We start from the raw sequence: 17036 nt of genomic DNA, 5'->3' as shown, positions 1-17036 counted from the left end.
GTCCCTTACCAATAGTCAACAAACTCCCTAAATAGTTCAGAAATAAAAGGGAGTGTCTTCCTGTAGTTTTGAACTGGTTATGGTTCTAATTAGTTAAAGGTAATAAAATAGAGGCTAGAGATTGAGTCATCCTTTTTCCAATTGCAGGAAGTCACCAGGCTGCAAGAATCTCTGTTGGTATCTCTACTGTTAAATTACCTATTAATGCTTTAGGGGGAAAAAAAGAGAGTGGACAAACTTATCATAAGAAATTTTCAAGGTAGTTAAAACTAGAACTGACTGTGAATATTCTCCATTTTCTCACCTTATCTAGACATCTGCAAAGTAATGCATAAAGAGAAAAGAACTGTACCCATGCATGCACAGAGATGTAACCATTCAGGAAAATACCTTGGTGCCATTGTGAGTAACTCTTGGAAAATATCAGCTCAATCCTTAGTAGTGATCAAGAAGATAAATAGGATGAAAAAGACTTTAAAGAAAGCTTAAAATAAAAAAGAAGGTTTGAGGTTTGTGTGTAAATCCACAATGTGCCCAAGTGTGATAACTGTATCTTGAATACTGTAGGAGTAGAAGTAGTACACAGAAAAGCTGCAAGAATGCTCATAGGTACAGAAGGGTTTCTGTGCCAAGAGATTTAAACATGGGCTTGGGAAGGACCCCTGGGGTTGCCATGACCAGACCTCCACTACTGCTGGCACCACAGCACACAGCTTTTTTCTCAAATGCTGCCAGTGAATTCTCTGGTCTCTGCTTTGAATGCATTAAGCTTTTTCAGCTCTGCCTACATGTCAGTAGACAGCTGTCCTACTCTTGTTACAGCACCTATTGTGTCTTCCTCCCCTTGTTCAGCAGTGTCATTCATCCTGAAAACTGAGCTAGATTCTAAAACTAATTTTTTTATTCATTTTTTGGGTCACATCTGAATTACCTGTCATATCCACCTGAAAAGCTGCCCAATTTTCCCTTCCCTGTCTCTTTTATGTTTGTGAAAATCCTTTTTCGTATTTGTTTTGACATCAGGGAAGGGAAATTTTTGAGGGGTTTGGCATCTGTGGGACATATGGGGAGAGGTAAGCATGTAAAGTGTCTGATGTCTCTGCTGTTTCCCATAGTCCTCATTAGAGGGAGGAAGGTACACAGCAATTTTTTGCTTGTATTGTTCAGAGAGATGAGATAATCATTGGGAGAGAGGATTTCATGATTAAGTTCTGTTGCAGAATAACTAGGCTGAAAAAAATCCCTCATATAGCTATTAATTAAAGGGGCTCTTTGCTTTTCTTATATTAGTTTTCTTTACAGAATAACTTTATTTGAGAAACCATTCCATACCAAAGAGCCCCCTTTTTTCCATAGTATGTGTCAAGTCTGTGCAACAATGACTCAGTCATAACAAGACTGCTACCTCATTGTAGCTAGATATAATTTTAATTGAGGATGTCTATTTTAAATGGGTCAAAATCTTTTATGTAATCTAAGAAGGGAAAAAAATAATTCTTCATTTACATTGCTTGATGTGCTTTATTTGCTTGCTTTTAAAGTTCTTCAAATGCATCACAAAGCAGTGGTGGATGCCTTCAGTGATCCACTTAACCATTTTACATCTGTACTACTATAATACACACATCCCAGACACGGTTCTCTCACTGGAACTGGGAGGGCTCTGGCCAGTCTCTGACTGTGAGACTAGGAAAATGTCAGAAGAGAAGAGGTGAGGTACTGCCCTGGTCCCTGGAAAAGACATTTGCAATTGTGGTGCTGCTTCTTGTTTGAAGCATGCAGGTTTATTAGCACCAGGCCCAGGAAAGGCATCCATTTGGATCAAATCCAATGACATTTGGAATTTGATGCATTTGTTTCAGAGGCTGGACCACTCTCCTGATGAACCTCTTTTTGTCTAGGGACATAGCTTAAATCTGACTAGAAGCTCTTTTTTAGCATTAATTGGGAGTTTCTGCTTCTTAGGGCTATTGAGCTCTGCACCAGCATCCAGTCTCTAGCTTTATGTGGAGCATCTTTGGTGACTGATCTAGACAAAAGTGTGAACTGGAGGGGATATTTTTTTCAGATTTTGGCTGTATTTTGCAACCACAGAAGTGACTGTTTCATTGCTGAAGCTCTCACTGCTGAAGTGAATGTCTGTCTCACCAAGAATCTCTGCCCAAGAGATGGGGCTCAAGGGTTTGAAGATGTTGTAGGCTGGCATGAAGGCACAGACTAGTGAGTGTTGTAGGAGAGCTATACAGTACCATGAAGGTATGTAGGATTTTCTTATGTGATCTTTGCTTCCTTCATTTTTTTGGGAAAATCACAGTGGTGGGTCTGGGAAAACAAATTATGCCAAATTGAGGGGGGTTAAAGGTAGTAAAATAGATGATTCAGTGCCAGGGGTGAAAAGTCTTGACTGAGATCTGAAAGAGGAGGAAGGATACAGGACAGTAAGAGCTTGCTTGCCACTGAATAAGGGAGGGTGTGTGTGGTAGTACCAGCTATGGGTTTGGATGGCAGCCCATGCTGGAAGAGTGACACAGTTGGTCTCCTGTGGGTGCAAAGTCATTGCTCATATGAGATTCAGAGGAAGGTGATGGTGTGTGCAGTAGGTTTTTCTGCAGTCTGGATTCTCTTTCTTTGTGGTACAGAACATACACTGACAGTACAGCAACTAGTGTGGATATCAGCCATGCTCTGATCTGCACCTGAGTGTTCTGTGGGGGAAAAAAATAAGCCTGAGCTCAGAAAAAATAAGCCTAAGCCATAAGGGGTGTGGATCCATCCTGCAAAATGAAAGTGGCCAGTCATTCTCAAACAGGCAGAGGGTACAGCTCATTCAAGTTGAGCATATTTAGAGAGGCCACAAAAGCATAAACCTGACTCTGATTTAGGGCTGGTAAGACTGTGCTCTGTATTGGCATGTGGTATATTTTAATTTTGGATATTTAATTGAATAATGGGATAGTGCAAGCAGGATTGGCCAGCATTGCTCTCCATGTACCAAAAGCAATATTAGATTTGTAATACTCCCATACCATTGCAAAACCTGAAAAGAACAGCTGTAGCAAGTCAGCAGAGACACAACTGTGTGTTGTTTCTTCTGTAGCCATCAGGTGCTTGGCTGGAAGGATGACAAGCCATGTTTGTGTCCTTATGTTCAAACTGCAGGATCCTCTCTTGTTTTTCCTTAGAATAATTAAAAAAAAAAAAAGAAGAAAAAGAACTCCAAGGAATTTAATCTCTGTGCAACTGTATACTTGTTCCTAAATAAGTCTCCCAAACACTTTCTGATGCTCTAGATACAGGACATCAAATTCCAGCAGCAGGTGTGTTCAGAGCTGCGGGGGTCCAGTGAGGAGGTTGTGTTCCTTGGCAGAGATTTTTTAATTATCACCTTGTTAAGGTGAGTGGGAAATTCCGTCTAAAAAAATCATCAGCGTGGAATGATGCAGAATTTTACCTCTCGCTTTCTTATTCTGTGGGAGGAGGTTTCTAGGGGCACTTGCTGTTCACTTTTAATGCTGTTGAATAAGCTAATGACTGTGGCAGTAGGATGAGTGAAATTTAAATCAAAATCTTGTGTCAGACTTTGTTTCTGAAAGGGCCTGAAACAAATTCTAGAGCTCTGGCACACATCTTGCTAGATGTCTAAAATGAATTGCAAATATTTCCATTTACTCAGGCTATTCATCTGTCCCTATTTAGGGGGATACATCCTCTGTTTTGTCAAGAAGTGCAACTTTTCTACCTCTTACCTCCTATTTTTATGTTTAAGTATGTTTCAGTGAGATTAAAATGTACTTATTTTCTCAAAAGACCTATTTGCCACTTCCAAAGAGTGCTACCTGCCCCTCTACTTCTTTCAAATGCATATTTAAAGAATTGGAAGAAACAACAAATTTGAAGAAAATGAGGCTCACAGTATTTAAAAACACATGCATAGACTTGCTCTTTAATTACAGACTTTTTCCTAACAATTAAATGTAGAGCTAGCTGTTACTTTATTGAGTTGGGTTGTGATAAAAACACACTGGCTAACAGCTACTCTAAAAATTCCTTTAAGAAATGCTTTTAGTTAAATTTTTGCAGGTAAACTCTTTTAGGTCGAGGATGAAGAAGGTGCAGGAAGCTAACTAGGCACACAACTGTTAGTCAAACTATAGAAACATTCTATACTCTTTTGTACTTCAGAGAGTTTTATGATCTGGAAAAGGAGTCAAGAAGCCCAGACTGTTTTTAACCTCAGCTTAAACAAACACTTAAAAATGCAAGGTAAAAGCACTTTGGTGGTGATAAAAGAGATTTTAGTTTGACATTTTAACCCTAAAGTAAGGTTAGGACTTCAAATGCTGGGACCAGATGTGCCTCTGGTGATTTCAAGAGGACTTGTTTGCAGGATCTGGTTCCCTCCCCAGTACTTGTCCTGGTATCTGCTCAGACTCCTGGAGACCCTTTTCCCCCCCACATCCCCAGCCAGCTCTCACGCCACATCCCACAAGCAGCTCCCACACTCTGCAAGCTCCAAACCTGGCCCGGTGAGTCAAACCTGCCCCTGTTGCCGAGGTCTCAGCTCACAGCCCTGCACTTGCTGCTTAAGATACAAATGATTGGTGTGGTGGTTTTCATATAATAACTCAATGGTTTTAATGCTCATCTCAGAAGTGGTCGAACTTGGGTTTGGGTCCTCCTTCTCCCAAGGGATATTCAAATCCACCTGTCCCTTCCCAGGCTGTAGGCAACCTCTCAGCCCATTCTATTGAAGTTGTGCCATGGTGCGGAGAAGGATTCGCAGAGCCGGAGAGGAGAAGCAAGTGGGAGCCTGATTGTGGCCTACCTAAAGAGAGGTGGGGAGCAGGTATCTGGCGGCATTCCTAAGGCTGATTACTGTGTAATTTGCATTAAAACATCTTTGGATAAAAATCAAAACCAGCCCTGGAGGCAGAGTCCAAACCCAGTGCTTCTATCCACAGGGAGAGGTTGCAACCACCTTGTCCTGGCAGCAGGTGCTATTTTGGTGCCACCCCAAACCACACCTTCTTCCTCCAGCCACGTCTTTAAATGAAAGTTGGAGCAGCTGCTCCCTCATACTGACACCAGAGCCACGTTGAGGAGCATTAGCTGTGTTCACGACCTCCCAATCCCAAGTGGGCTTCCTGGGCATAAGCGCTAAGAGGTTCAGCTTGGCCAAAATATTTGGATCTCAGCATGGAGGAAGAAAAACTTGAGGTATCCAGTTACCTTCTTTTGGTGAAAAAATGGGTTCCTGCAGACTGTCAGGTTGGAGGAGGGGAGAAGTCATGGCTGATTTAGCTCTGTGTTTAGAGTTGGAAATTGTTTCCTGTTGTGATTCTCTTCAGGTATCCATGTGGCTTTGAGGACCTTGCCCAAAGTGAATTGAGAGTGTGTTTCATTGTGAGATGTGACTGAAGGACGTGCAAGGTTGACTTCAGCTCTGGAGTGTCCAATTCTCTTCTGAAAATTACTGCAGTTTCACAGTCATTTAGAAGCTTTAGAAATTTTGCCCCTTGCTTTTCTCTGGCTTCTTCTTCTGTAAAATAGAGATAACAATACCTTCAGGACCCACCATATTTTAAAAAAGGGTTTGCAATCCTCTGAAGGACAGCGGGCTGAGCACTGAGTATTAACTTCCTAATGAAGAAGTTGGGCAGATGACAGAAAAGTCAGGAAAAATTATGCCTGCTGGTGCACTGGGTGAGGCTGGAATGTCTTTTAAAGAGACACCTTTTGCTGGCCATGGTAAGATGTGCAGATGAGGATGTGTGTCATATTCTTTATGCTTAAAATGAGCAGCTTTCAGCACACGGGAATGAGGTTATTGAAGGCCTGTGGGCTGATTCAAGTTATTTATGATGGGGCTATATAGCATGGGGAATACATTTGTCAGTGCTGTTTGAAAGGCTAGACTTTAAAAACTAAATCAAACCTAGCTCTCTAGACCTTTGCAAGATAACCCTGGCTAACCACAGCTGACCTTCCTCCTTGACTGGTACGAAATGTCTCCTCACTCCCCTCCCCACACGGTGCCTTGTTCTGCCAAACTCTCTCTCCCCAGATGCGAAGTTCTGCTCTGGGTCCGTGATCTGCTGTGAGGAGTCCTGCTTTGACTTTAAGGCTCATGGAGGATCTTCTGTTCCTAGGACAGCAGGTACTGAACTTTTTCTTCCACGCTATAAAACCCTTGAAGATACAAAGGTGTGGGTTTGTGCACTGAGACTGTGCTTTCCTTCTGCTCCGCCTCTGAAAAGTCAGGGAAGGGAATGGAGCCAAGTGGTTCAGGCTGCAGTTTCTGAGTGTGGAGAAGGTGCTTTGTTGTCTTCTCTTTGGCCAGAGGAGGCCAAGTTGGTCACTGTTTCAGTCCCTTGTAGGCAGTGATTTCACAGGTTTGTTCCTTGTGGACAGAGGAGTCTGTGCTGTAACATCTCTCTCTGTGTTGATCACTGACACGGGTTTTCATAGGGTTGGTTCTTTGTCCTTGAACTCATTTGGTTCCTTCTGATGCACTGGCTCTGAGGGTGCTGTGCCACCAGACCATGTCAGAGATATTAGCCAGTAAGCTGGAGGGGTATATTTTAAAATGTGTTAACTTTTAACATTTTTTTTCCATGGTTTTGAGAGTGCAACAATTTTTCGTATCTCACTGGGGACATGCTTTCTTGCAGCTCAGTATTGGACTTACCATCTCCTCAAGCTTTTATGTGCAAAATTCTCTAATGAGAATTTTGTCCTTCCTTAAAGATGGACAAAATGATTTTTCTTTTTGGTGATCCTTATACAAAATTACAGGACACAGAAGAACAACTTGTGGCATCCAAGCGTGGTTTTGATTTTTAGCAGTCTGGGATTTGTCCTGAGATGGTGCACAGTCTGTAAGGACAGGCAATGCTTTCTGAATTTTTGGAGAGAAAATACAATGCTTTTCCACTTTATGAGGGTTAATGTGCATGTTGAACCCTTTGTCTGGGCTCTGCGGTGAGGCCATGACCCAATCTTCCTTCAGCAGACCCTTCCTCTCCTCTTCAAAAACTTATATTGAAATAGTTACTGTTAGAAAGCAACCAGGTAAAATAGTGTGCGTGTGTATTTATATAAAAGTATAAAAAGTGTGTATGTGTGTATATATATGTGTCTGTGTGTATAAATAAAATAGCAACACAGATGTTGGCTCTCTGTCAAATGTAAATGAAAGCCTTATTCACAAGATTTGCTTACTGTTTTACTGTGGTTTCATACTGAATTGAGCAATTGGGAATGAAAGAGAGTTGATTTTTTACCATTTCTGAGTGCACTGCAATCATATTACGTTAATAGTCTAAACCAAAGCTAATCTTGCTTTCCCATATACTCGCATGTTGAAAGTAGTGAGAAGCATCTGAATTATCTTAAAAGTGAGAGTGATTCCAGAAACTTTGACTGATAACTCACACCACTTGTAATATTTTAAATGCTTAGATGGGAACTTGCATATGATGCCTGCCTGAAGGAGTTCTTATTTGTAAGATAAAAACAAGGGAGACAGAGTAGCACAATAATGAGATGTATACAATACTCTTGAAATATTCCCAATAGCTGTGGTGACCAGTATTTGGAGTTCTCTTTTGCCATTACAGCAGAAGAGCCTTGAAAATGCAAATTTCTGTCAAAGCAAACACTAGTAAGAATATGTCTGATCCTGCCTTTGGGATCTTGATTTTTATTACTGAGTATAGTGTCAGGTTCTGCCATTCCAGGGGGTGTTTTCTGTTGCTTCAAAACAAAAAAGCTTTTTGGACCTATCTTTCAGCTTTCATCTCTGGTTAAATGGCTCCTTTAACCCTGCAAGGCACTGCAGAAAAACTACATTAATTTTTTCATCTGGGGGTCTGCCCTGACCCCTCTTTACAGCTTTTACCCAGAGGCTGGAGGAAGCCTGGATGTCACTTGTGGTTATCTGATAGCTGTGTACAATACCCAGAGAGGTGCTGTGCGGATCAGAGGTCATGGATGGAGCTACAGATTGGCTGATGAAAGAATTTGGCTATTGTGGAAGCAGGTTAAAGCAGGGATCAACACAAGTTAGAGTGCCTGGCTGTGGTATTCTCCAGATTTCAGGAGATAGAGAAGATCAGAGAGTTCCTTGGGAGTATTTCATGTAACATCAAGCAGCTCTTGTCAGACTTGCTCCTTTGTTTTCAGAAAAGGCAGGATGATATTTTGGAAAACACTATTACCATTTTGCTGGGCTGGTTTGTACAGCCAGAAGACATGCATAAGGGTTTGTCTTGTCCCGTTTATTGAGGATATCCAAAGTTCTCATTTCTCAGATGTGTGTCGGGTTGTCCAGTCACTCCAGCTTGTGTGTTCAGTGGTCCTGCCACATCAGCACTTCACTGAAGTTTTCTTTAATGTATTCACAAAAAGTGATAAAACACTGCATAAGAGGCCTCATGGAATGATTAGTTTAATCTTCAATTAGTTCCCGCTGAGACTTGATGAGAAATCATTTGACAAGGTGGGCATGAGCTTTAGTATAATCTGCCTGTCCAGTTACCATGAAGCACAGTATGCAGAGAGGAAAGAGGCTGCAAATGGAGAAAACCATGATGCCAGCATTGAATATTTTAGACTGCTGCCTGTGATGCATTTTTGGTCTGCTTGAGCGGCTTCAGCCACTGGGATATTGCTGCCAGGCATTAAAGACAACATGGGGGATATTTTCATCTATATGGCTGGTGAGATGTTGACAAGAAGCAGTCAGACTTGTTTTGCCCTTGGTTGGGAAGGTTTGTGGATCAGGCTGGTGAGCTCCTTAAAATCCACAGCAAAATAGGAGCTAAAGCCAGTCAAAGCAGTTTTTACCATAATGTGATTGAGGTGGGGGAGAAGAGGACTGAATTTTTAAGTCCTTTGGAGTTGACTGATTGCCTCTAATAAACAGTTGCACAAGAGCACCTCCCCTGGGAAACGCACCATTGCCTTCTGTTTGCACAAACAATGGAAAACATCGGCCACTTTTATTAAAAGGAGAGACACTGTGCTGTGAAATGGCTTGGTTTTCTGTAAATTGTTTATTCTTGTTTCTTTGTAGTCAGATGGTAGTTCCTTGTCTCATTGTTTAGGTCTCTGATTCTACAGTCATTAAAGCTGTTTTTTATAACTAAAGAATCCCAGCCTTCTGAGCAGTTGAAGACTTGCTTAGAACGTGGGGATTCAGAAGTGCTCCTTCTGGCTATGGAGAAATCTGTCAACTGAATGTTAAGGGATGAACAGAATAAGAATTCCCACTGCCAGTCACATCTGCCACAGACTCCCTTCAGACAACTTGTCTGTACAGGCATCTTCATGCTGGATATCTCCTTCATCTGTGTGGTTTTAGGTTCCATACACTTCAGGTCTGCACTCCCTCCTCAAACATCTGGGTTAGGTTTCTTATTTAAGCTGCATATGCCTCACACCCTGTGGAGTTTGGCTGGAAGTAGGTAGGTTCTGCAGTACTGAAAATCCAGTCTGTTAGCTCCTCAGTTTTGTTACTATTCAGAATAATCTTTGCTGACCTACTGGAGGCAGCTTTTCTGCCAAAAAAGAGTCATTTGAGTGTTTGCTAATCTGCCACAGGCGAACTGAGGCCAGTTAATCCATAATTTAAAGTAATCTTGTTGATTGCATTTGCGTGATTGACTCAGCTGAGAAATGGATGGTGGCAGGTACCCTGTCACTCCTTTTGGTAGTATTAGCTTTGCTTACATCCAGATCTGCATCGGGGGAAGTTCAGGTTGCACATTAGAAAGAGATTCTTCTCTGAGAGGGTGGTCAGTCACTGGAGCAGGCTCCCAGGGAAGTGGTCACAGCATTAAGCCTGTCAGAGTCCGAAGAGTGTCTGGACAACGCTCTTAGTTACGTGGTTTCAGTACTCCTGTGAGCAGCAGGGAGTTGAACTTGAAGATCCTGATGAGTCCTTTCCCACTTGAGATGTTCTATGATTCTATGAGTAACCACACTGCAGTGGCATTTATAAGGAAGCAAATGATGCCGCTTTTCCCTGCGCAGACCTACACTTACTTGAGGCATGTCCTCTGGTTTACAACACTGAATGCCACACTGAATGGAAAGCGCCAGGCAGGATTTAAAAATCTCTGGTGGTTTTGGACACCTGGTCTTGGACCTGGAGACGTTTGCATCTGAAAGTGGTTTGTGGGCATCAATTAGTTCAGAAGAACTTATGAAAGGGGGCGGATCGGCTTCCTCAGGCTTGTCAGAATGCTACTCCTGAGTGTGGCAGCTAGAAAAAGTTTCTTTGGTCTGTGGGCTGATAGGTTTGCTGGCAGCTTTGCACTGTAGTGAAGAGAGGAAACACATACACACTCCTTGGTTTAGTGATAGCTGAAACAATAGGAGATAATACCTGGATCAGAGCAGCACACTAAGGCTGAAATATAAACTGAACCCTGGTGCCTGCAGAGTGCTTGGAGCAGAATTGTGTCTGATAAACAGCAGAGAGACAATGGGAGGGGGAAAACAGCTGGAAGAAGCCAGGAGTCAATGACAAACATAACATCAATTGCAGTACAGGCTTATGGTAAAGGCAGTGAAAGATGTTGAATCCCAAGGGAGAAGGCTGGTTAGAGAGACACACTTGGATGTGGTAGATGACTCCTCCTGGATGTCCATGGGATGTCCATGGAACAAGACTGTGCATCCTTAAAACAAGAGGGATCACAAGACCCCGAATACCACAAACCACTGTGTCAAAAGGGGCAATGTTACATGCATATTGCAATAAACATTTCTGTGTTGAGATAGGTCCTCCTGCTTATCACAAGATGTGAGAGCTAATGCATAAGTTCCCAATACTGTGTTTGTCTTGGAGCTGCTACTCAGTGTCCTGGTAGCTGTAGAATTTTGATCATCTGCACAAAGGCAGGAGCCATCCTTTTGGGGGAAGGATTTGCAAACACAGACCACACAGGACTTCTTGAGCCCCATCAGTAGCTCCCTGAAACACTTTGAGCATGGCATTGGAGTAAAGTGCTGTGTGATACTGCTAGTTCAGTTCCTTGGAAGCTGTCTATGCTTCCCTTGTAAAGACACGAATGCTGTGGGATGGGTGACGTTGTTGGCAGCCTGTCCCAGAAATGGCATCTGCCTCTTGTATGGTCTTAACTTCCATTAGCAACCACTTAAGTAGATAAGGTCTTTGGCTATCACAGCATGAGGATACTGGTGAGTTTGGTTTTACTGACCTTTTTGGCAGCTCTCAGATCAGGCAGGCTTTTACAAGTATCGTCTGAACTTTATAGGTTGCAATGCTTTTCTTGAATTTCCATTCCTGAGGCTGCCTCGCAGTAATACCCAAAACACCATTTACATTTTAGTATTTAAATCTTTTATGAACTGATACGAAAATCTCCTGTGCCCTAAATATTTTATCTGAAATATATTTTTTAAAATCTTTAAATTATCCTCCAAGGGGCTGGAGAGCTGAGTGAACCCCTGCGGGGGGGAAAGGGCTGCAGCTGAGGGAAGTGTGGGGTTTCCAAGCAGAAGTGCAGGACAGTCGAAGTTCCTGCCTTTCTTGACTTGGCAGACATCTTTGAATTTTAATGCTTTTTATTTTCAAAACCTGTGGCTGATTAAACTGCAGAGCAGCAGGACTTGGTTCCATCACTGTCCCCCGCTGAGATGAGCCTGTGCGAGGTGTTCCCCGGGAGCTGCTGGGCTCACCTGGAGTGTGGCTGTGGGTTCAGGGCAAGGGGCTGGTCCAGCCTCCCCACATCCATTGCCAGCCTTGGCAGGAAGCCAGGGAGAGACAGTGTGGGGATGCAAACAGCTGCGAGGTGGATGCAGAAGGCTGCCAAGCCAGTAGCAAACTCTGAGCAGCGAGGCTGGGCTTCTGGCAGGGAACTGCCAGCAATTTGCGCTGCAGTTTCTCTGAGGTTGCTGGAAAAGGGCCCACACCGCTCTTCTTTCTGGAAGAACAGCAAGCTAGAACCCATTTATTCAACACAACTCTAATGCCTGTTACCACAGCGCTGCAGAAACTCATTTAGCTGGAGTGCTGCACCAGTGCCAAGCTCCCTGCGCTTGGCTCCCTCTCCTCTGTTGGAATCTGGGGAATGGCTTCTCGCTAATGGATCAATGAATCGATAACCTCCTCCAAGCATTTATTTAAATATCACTACCTTTTATGCTGCTGCTGGGAAGGGGTGACACCAGCAGCATTAATTCCTGCTGGGGGAGAAGCGATGCTGTGTACAGCACTGCGCTCAAACCAGCTGCTGTCATCTGGTTTTTCGTGACACGGCTTTTTTCTCCTGCCCTGCTGAGTCATGGGAACGTCACTCGGCACGAGGCACAGGGCAGACTCCTGCACAACAGGGATTATTTTTCTTCTTTTGTGATACAACTCAAATCCAAACCGGATTAACTCACGGTTTATGTCTAAAGTGAACTGCTTGGAACAGGTTCTCTAGAGGAATTTTCTTCTGAAAGAGCAATATTTTCATAGCATTTTAGGAGCAGTTTTTAATGAATTAGACACTTCAGCAAGTAGCTTGCTAAAACGTGCTAAAAAACCAAACATGGGCAGGAGGACTTATTGACTAACCCCTGTAAGTAAGCAGGGCCAAAATAATTTCTTTCAAGTGGAATTTGTGAAACCATTCATTGGGAACTCAGTGATTTTCATTGTAATATGGTTTGTTGCTTCCTTGCCAGAAAAGGAGTATGTCTGATACTATGGGTTGTTTTGCATGCTAAGGATCCTCAAATGTTTTCTTAAGAGTAAGGAAATCTCAGAAATTCTCTGTTTGCTCTAAATTGAACTGGGAGTATGACACATGTAGGACTGATGTCTTTTGCTTTCAACATTATATAACTAAATTTTTGAGAATATTGCCCGTCTCTCCCTGTATGCTTGAAAATTTAGGAACATGTGTGATTAAAAGTCCATCCAATTTGGCATCCTGCCTGCATGTATTGTAAGTGTCAGACGTTTGGGCAGTGATTATTTGTACCTTCTGGACACAAGGGATTTTTTTCCCCTCCTCAATATGCTAAACTAGGGTCTGTAGCATGAGTGTCTGTGTTTCTGCTAAACTTAAAAAAATACAAAGTAATTTAAAGAAAATTCTTAGTATTGTAAATTTTAATCTAATCAATATCAATATACCAGTCCATACCTGGTTTCTCCAAGCAGTGAATTCTTTGGGTTCCCTGCAGTCCATGAGCTCCTTCTTCTAAAACCCCACAAAATTCCAGCTCTCTCCCTTGTTTGCTAATGCTTCCTGATCTGACCACAAAAACTGCTGAAGCCTCATTTCCCAGCTTGTCTGCATTCACCTCACTGTCTCTTGCCATCCTCTCTCCAACTGAATGTCTGTACAAAGCTGGCTTCCATGGTTACTACTAAAATAGGCAAAGGAGATATTTTTGGTCAGAATTTGCCAGTTCAGCAAGATCAAAATGCTTTTGGGAAATGTTCTGATTACAGTGAAATTCAAGCAGGATGTTGTCTTGCAAAATTAAATAAAAAACCCCTCCAGCTTCCTCGAGCTCACCTGCACCTTCCTGGACTACCGTCCTGGGCTGCCCAGTGCCCCACTCCCCCATCAGGGAAACCAGTCATTCAGACAGCCCTGTGGCAGGGCTTTTGTGTGAAAACACTTGTTTTTCTTGTTCTTTTTGTTCTAAGTGTTGTCATATCAAAATCTTCTCTGCCCCACATCAGCCAGGGTGCCTTCTCCTCAGCCAGCCTCCTCCAGAGCACCCATTTCTGTCTCTGGACTTGTTTGCAGGTATTATTTATTTTAGACATCCATTAAAGCTGTTCAGCCATACCATGTCTTTTGCTCAGTAATGTGTTGCTGTCACTTGTCCCTTCTGGTCTCTCCTGTTTGTTTCCCTTGTGGCATGCCCCAGTTTAGTTGCAGACCCTCTGAGGAAAGAGACCGTCCTTTTTTTATGTATCTCGACACACCTACTGTACTTAGCCTGAATAATTTTTTTTTCATTCTGTGTTTGCAATAGGACCTCCTGCAGTTTGGGTAGCTTTGGCTTTCCTTTACAAATGCTGCTGTATTGTTAAACTTCCCTCCCAGGTCCTAGGACAGCATGAGCTGTGTCTGTGTACAGTTCTACAACACTGACCTCATGGCTCTGTGTTCACAGCAGCCTTATGGTTTCCTGTAGATTCTGAGCCTTTACAAACCCACATGATTCCAGCACCCAAGGAAACTGGCAGACTGAATGGTGCATGGACCTTACCGGAGTTCCTAAGCCCAGCTACAGTGCCTGTGAGGTGCTTCCCTACCTCAAGGTGAGCTTCTCATTTCTAGCACTCTCCTCAGCACAACGGTTTCACTGCCATGTTGGTTTAATGGAGGAGAAAAGAAGGCAACTTCTCCTCAATGATCACCTGTCCCTGCCTACCTTCTCTGGCCAAGATTTTCAGAAGTAGTGGAAGAGTGTTTCCTCTCCCATAAAGTATCTCACAGAGTATTTCTTGTCTCATAGAGAATCACAGTATCATAGAGGATCCTGAGTTGGAAGAGATCCACAAGGATCGAGACCAGCTCCTGTCTCTGCACAGGACCACCCCAAGAGTTACACCATGTGTCTGAGAGCATTGTCCAAATGCTTCTTGAACTCTGTCTCACTTGGTGCTGTGACCACTTCCCTGGGGAGCCTGTTCCAGTGCCCAACCAACCTCTGCATGAAGAACCTGTTCCTAATATTCAACATAAACCTCCCCTGACACAACTTCACACCATTCCCTCGTGTCCTGTCATTGGTCACAAGAGTGAAGAGATCAGTGCCTGCTCTTCCACTTCCTTTCATGAGGATGTTGAAGACCTCAGTGAGGTCTCCCCTCAGTCTCCTCTTCTCCAGGCTGAACAGACCAAGTATCCTAAGCCGCTTCTCACACAGCTTCCCCTCAAGGCCCTTCACCATCCTTGTTGCCCTCTTTTGGGCACTCTCTAATGGCTTAATATCCTTCGTATATTTTAATGACCGAAACTGCCACAATATTCACGGTGAGGCCGCCCCAGTGCAGAGCAGAGCGGGACAATCCCCTCCCTGGCCCAGCTGGTAATGCTTTGCCTGATGCCCCCCAGGACAGGGTTGGCCCTCCTGGCTGCCAGGGCACTGCTGACTCATATTTAACTTCCCATTGGCCAGGACTCTCAGGTCCCTTTCCACAGCTCTGCTCTCCAGCATCTCATTCCCCAGTCTGTCTGTACTGCATTGCATTTAACCATCTTTGCAAATTGCAGTGGGCAGCAATCAGAGACACTAAACCCATCATTTTCTGTGAGAAAGTGGGTGTTTTAGCCCAGTGGATAGCAAAATGTGGGGCAGGAGACAGCCTCCCAACACATGCAGCTTTTTTAAACTTAAAACATAGTATTCCAGTGCAATGCAAACTCCAAATGCTTTGTTTTTAGATGAACACATACGTACTAGTACACCCTTTTAAGAAGAGTTACTAAGGTGTGTCACTAAGGTATGTCTGCACTGAAATGGCCAGAGGATGAACACGTTCTCTTCAGTCACTATCCAGTTTCAAGATTTGTTGTTGCCCCCATGTTACACTCCTGGTGGGCCAGACTGGAGGATTGTGAGGAGCAGTGACCAGTCTCTGGTTTGGACGATCTTGCTTTCAGCAGCTTGCCCCAAACACAGAAGGGTGAAAGCAGCTTTGTTTGTTTGTTTTGGTTTTTTAGTTATATGTATTTAAGACATTACAAAATGTTCTGCTGAGATACTTATGCGTTTTAGAGTTGGACCTGTGCCTTCAAGGGGTGACACATCTGATGACCCTTCAGAGGGGACCTCCTCCTCCTAGTGTCACAGCTCCAAGGTGCTGCCTGAAAGGGTGTTTGCTGCCAGTTAGCCTCAAGACTTTCCTGAACCAAAGCTAATGTGCTTCCATTTCTGAAATCGAAAAAGGCAGTGATCTGTGTGTCAGCAGCCCTATCGACAGCTCCCGTGTGGGTTTCAGACATGGAAGTACATTTAGGAGAAGTTGCAGAAATTTCTTGTATCCTAATGGAATAAATTCTGATTTGCCAAGAAGCATCTGCCTGACTTCTACCACAGTCCTCATCAGCAGGATCGGACATGCTCTTCTGTAACCACAGTGTAATTGCTCACAGTTTGTGGGTTGGGCTCCAGTGATTGACTAGAGCCGTTATTCCCCTGCAAACAGAAGGGAAAACACCATTCCCTAAAACCTGGCTAAAGGAAGTTTTGTTTGGCATGCATTAGCCCATACTTGCAAAGCTGAAGGCTGTATACAGGGTTGGTTAGCACAGATCACCCGAAGTGTAGTCAACAGATGCGTTAGGATTAATGGAGTTGTTTGAACTCTGTGATAACATTTATAGGAAAAGTTCATTAGATCCACATCTGCAAATTATAAAACCTTCTACCCTGTTTGGGGTTTGTTATCTGTAGAGATCACTGTGAAAGATGGAACAGCTGTGAGAGCTATTATTCAAGTTGATATATAATAATTGCAAGAAAAGGTAGAGTGTTTAGCCAAATGAGATGAAGAACAGATTTGCAACAGGATCATTAAATTCATGTTCCTTAGCTCTCAGGAGCAGGTGTGAATTGAAAGGAAAGGCACGAGTGAGATCCTCAAGCCCACTGAGATTGGTGTTCATAAGAACATCTTCTGGATTTGTCACGGCAGTGCTCATCAGAGGAGGAACTGGGGCGAGCAGGAGAGTGAAGAAGACAGCTTTCTCCTGCAGAGGAAAGTAATCTACAGAGGTGTACTCAGTAGCTCTGTTATGTATATCATTGGTTTCCAAGACCTTAACATCCTTATTTTATTGATGAGAACAGTTAGAGCTTCAGTTGCTTGCAGGGTATTTGGCTCCAGACTGGTCCTTGGTCTTGAGGAAGCTGGTGCTGGAGGACTGTGCCATCAGCAGAGATATCAGAGTGGAGTTGATGAGGGATATCAGTGCCTTTGGTCCGGCTGAGTGGCAGCTTGTCATGCCAGCAGTTACTCTGGTTTAGTGACCAGCCAGTTGTTGAGG

At 43.5% G+C, this 17036-nt stretch overlaps 1 protein-coding gene across 2 annotated transcripts in view; it reads left to right on the top strand.

Annotated features, from left to right (window-relative positions):
- Window positions 1-17036, top strand: part of MSANTD1 (Myb/SANT DNA binding domain containing 1) — a 43072-nt gene that overhangs the window by 3812 nt on the left and 22224 nt on the right. Inside the window, exon 1 of one of the 2 annotated variants that reach the window (XM_051798395.1) lies at window positions 5995-6157. The exons of the other annotated variant lie outside the window; for it this stretch is intronic. The gene's annotated coding sequence lies outside the window, so the exon portion shown is untranslated. Of the gene's footprint in view, window positions 1-5994; window positions 6158-17036 lie in introns of those variants that run through there. 2 annotated transcript variants of the gene reach the window in all.

This window comes from Manacus candei, unplaced genomic scaffold, assembly GCF_025592945.1.
Source record: "Manacus candei isolate 608988 ecotype Guabito, Panama unplaced genomic scaffold, ASM2559294v1 h1tg000048l, whole genome shotgun sequence".
Lineage (NCBI taxonomy): Eukaryota > Metazoa > Chordata > Aves > Passeriformes > Pipridae > Manacus > Manacus candei.
Note: the sequence above shows the minus strand (reverse complement) of the source record. Positions and strands in the feature narration are given on the sequence as shown.